This window comes from Pinus tabuliformis, chromosome 7 (assembly GCF_031772625.1).
Source record: "Pinus tabuliformis cultivar Carrire ecotype Pingquan chromosome 7, CPIR1, whole genome shotgun sequence".
Classification (NCBI taxonomy): Eukaryota; Viridiplantae; Streptophyta; class Pinopsida; order Pinales; family Pinaceae; genus Pinus; species Pinus tabuliformis.
In genome coordinates this window covers 1,257,082,506-1,257,086,508 of record NC_142293.1, presented here as the reverse complement: position 1 = coordinate 1,257,086,508, position 4,003 = coordinate 1,257,082,506, and the positions used below count along the sequence as shown (strand labels likewise).

The following is a 4,003-nucleotide window of genomic DNA, read 5'->3' as shown; positions in this document are numbered from 1 at the left end:
TAAAGTTCCATATGCATCAACAGTTGGAAGCTTAATGTATGTAATGGTCTACAAAAGGCCTGATATTGCACAAGCAGTGGGAGTTGTAAGCAGGTACATGAACAATCTAGGAAAAGAAAATTGGATGGTAGTGAAGTGGATTCTCAGGTATTTGAGAAGTACCACAAATCAAGCATTATGCTTTGGTGGTTCAAACATTGCTCTATAGGTATATGTTGATGCAGATATGCCGGGTGATAGAGATAACAGGAGGAGAACAATAGGGTATGTGTTTACTGTAGGTGGAACAGTTGTTAGTTGGGTCTCAAAACTGCAAAGTGTTGTTGCACTCTCAACAACAGAAGCAGAGCATGTTGCTGCTACAGAGGCTAGTAAAGAAATGATTTGGTTACAAAGGTTTCTGGATGAATTGGGTAAGAAGCAGGAGTTGGGTAGGCTATACAATGACAGCGAGAGTGCCATACATCTTGCAAAGAAATCTTCATTTCATTCCAAGACTAAACATATACAGCTCAAGTACCATTTCATATGGTTAGCATTGGAAGATGGACAGTTGAAGTTGGAAAAGATACACACTAGCCATAATCCTGTAGATATGTTAACAAAAGTTGTAACCAGGGAGAAGCTGAGAAGCTGCTCAGTTTCAATTGGTCTTCAAGTATGATGAAGAAGATGAGAAACATCCAGGTCCAAAGTGGAGTCATTGTCCAACAAATGAAGCAACGATGGAATTTCTATAATTAGTCTCCAAGTGGGAGATTGTTGGGTGTGGAGCCTGATTATCTTCTGTATTCAAAGGTATCGTTGCATTGGACCCCAGTTCTTAATGGGGTAGCAACGATGCCTGTAAAATATTCGTTACAGGGGGGTCTAGGGGGGTGGCTACGACCTTTGGGAGCCCGCCCTTGGCAGGGGGATCGGGGGAAGCACTCCCGAAGCTAAAAATAGATGTAAAATTGCCTTGTAAAATGTTGTGATTTCGTAGTCAATTTGGGCCATTCATTAGGTGGAGATATGATGGTAGAAGCTATGTTTAATTTAGGATTTTTTTTCCCTAGAAGGCAACCCCTCGCTATATATGAGGGAATTGTATTGCGTTTACATAGATCTGTATTCTGAGTGAGGAAGAGAGAGGAGATTGAGAGCGAAGAAGGAATTACAGTGAATCTGCTGTAGGTTGTATCTCTTTAGTTTGCTGGATAATATAAAAGGAAGGATTGGCTATTTTTCTGTGGACGTAGCCCAAACTCGGTGAACCACGTATATCTGTATCTCTCTTGTTTTATGTGGTTTCTGTGTTTATATTTCTGTAATATTTTATGTGTTCCATTGCTCTGTAATATATAATTTTTCTAACAGTAGTTCCCAGCGTGGACGACCATCAAATTCTTTGTATTGGCAGTGATGCAAGGACCTTGTTCACTCCTTCGAATACCATGGCATTGCAGAAGGCTGCCAAGTTTGAAGAACACAATCTTCTGAATCCTGTTTTCGTCCATTCCAAGAGTTCAGATAAGCCCTTCTATGATATACTCCATAGAATTGATGTGGCGTTGGTGATAGATTTTGAGCCTATTGGGACTTCAAATGTTTCCACCTCTGCAATGAGAGAATTAAAATCCTATAATCTTGTTGTAAAAGGAAATATCATGATTGAAAATCGATCCCTAGTGGAAATATTGGGCTATTGTGTGACATGATTGTATAAGAGGTGTGTTACCTTATAGGATATGACTGTGCCATGGCTTATAAATTTCATGATGATGATCATGGTGAGGTGATATCTGAGATTAGAAGATATGATTTAGAATCTTATTTGGGTCTTCACTACCCTGTAACTGATGTCATTCAGGTTTCAAGATTTTTTTTATGAGGAACAGAGTAAGAATGATTTGTGATTGTTATGGACATCCTGTAACAGTGATTCAAGACAAGAGATTTCCTAGACACCTAAGTTTCTATGGATATACATTGATAGCACCTCATGGTTTCCATGCTCAATACATGGCCAACATGGGTTCCATAGCATCTCTAGTAATGGTTGTAATAATCAATGAGAAGGAATTGGACGGAGGTAGTGAGGGGCATATGCAACAGAAAGGAAGAAGGATTTGGGGACTAGTGGTTTGTCATCACACTAGTCCATTCTATGTTCCATTTCCTTTGAGGTATTCTTGTGAGTCCTTAATGTAAGTTTTTGGAATTTAACTAAACAAGGAGGTTGAATTTGCTCCTCAGATGAGAGAAAGGTGAATTAAGTGCACTTAAGCATTGCTCTGCGACATGCTACTTTGCGACACACCCTTAGGAATTGTCACTCAGAAGCCCAACATCATGGATCTTGTCAGATGAGATGGTGTTGCCCTTTATTATGAAGAAAACTTTTGGCTTCTGGGGGAAACTCCTATTGAGGCTCAGATCTAAGATATTTTTGCATGGTTGTCTAAGCATCACATGGATTCCACTGGATTGAGCACAGATAGTCTTGTTTATGCAGGCTATCCTGGAGTGGGATCATTAGGGAATAAAGTTTGTGGAATCGCCGCAGTGAGACTTAATTCAAAAGGCTTTTGTTTTGGTTTAGATCCCATACTGCAAAAGAAATCAATTGGGGAGGTGCCAAACATGATCTGCAGGACAGAGACGATGGTAAGAAAATGCATCCATGATCTTCATTTGATGCATTCCTTGAAATGGTAAAAATGAAGAGTTTTCCTTGGGAGGATGTTGAGATGGATGCCATCCATTCATTGCAGTTAATACTGTGAGGTTCCTGCAAAGAAACTGATGGTAGTAGCAGAAATATCTCGATAAATAGGCAACTCACTGATTTGAAACTTCAGGAAATGGATGAATTGAATGCAATGACGAATGAGATGGTGAGACTGATTGAAACAACAAATACTCCAATCTTGGCAATCAATTCTTATGGAGTAGTAAATGGATGGAATATAAAAGATTTCGAACTTATAGGGTTGTTAGTGGAATAGGTCCTGGGGAAGCCTCTAATCAATTTCGTCGAGGAAACCTCAGTTAAGAACGATGCTACACTTGGCTTTGCAAGGAGCTAAAAAGAAAATTGTTCAAATTGAGCTGAAAAGACATGGCTCAGAGGAGGAAAAAGTTCCAGTAGTTTTACTCGTTAATGCTTACTTGAGCAGGGACTTGAAGAAGAATGTTGTGGGAGTGTACCTTTTTGCCCAAGATGTGACCAAATAAAGATCGTTATGGACATGTTCACTCACATTCAAGGTGACTACAGGGCAATAGTTCAGAATCTAAGTCCCCTAATCCCATATTTGGAACGGATGAATGTGGATGGTGTTCTGAGTGGACTTCGCCATGGAGACAAAGAGGTTCTAATTATTACTGTCAAATGTGCCAAAGTTTTGGATTGAATTTTTTATGAGCACAGTTTCAAGGCATAAAATCTGTAGCTCCAGATTTGAAGGGCATAAATATATCAATCAAAATGACAGCTGATTAAATAGGTGGCATAATTTCCCTCATTAAAGGAACCCGTGAAAGAAAATGATGGAGCACCATTAAGCTACATAAAATATCATTTATTAGAGGAAGAATTGTGTAAGAATTGTGTTGGCCTTCTCAGAGACGATCCTTTTCTCTGTAGAGAAGGATGATAAATTCACATATGAAGAGTCTAATGGAAAAAACCAGAATTCATAGTCAAAGGTTCAATGGGAGATGCTTTCCTTTTTTCATGTCGAAGGAGACTCAATTATTCTTTCATGTTGATAAGGTTGCCCTCATAGCAAGCCAATGTTATTCACTAAGAACCCATGAAAAAATAGAGGACAATGACAAACATCGATCATCATACATTGATGATCAAACATCACTGACATAAATAAAAATATCAGAGAAATAAGAACAGAAGGGATCAAGAAACAGGGCATGGCTAGAAGAAAGAAGCCAGGAAAACTAGTCTTCCTCTATGGATTCCTCAATAGCCTTTTCTTATGAATAGAGTTCATGTAGATCC

General features: G+C 39.0%; 1 pseudogene; it reads left to right on the top strand.

Moving 5' to 3' along the window:
• Nucleotides 1-1,741: 1,741 nt before the first annotated feature.
• Nucleotides 1,742-3,409, top strand: LOC149251960 (phytochrome pseudogene; annotated as a pseudogene).
• The last annotated feature ends 594 nt before the right edge of the window (nucleotides 3,410-4,003 follow it).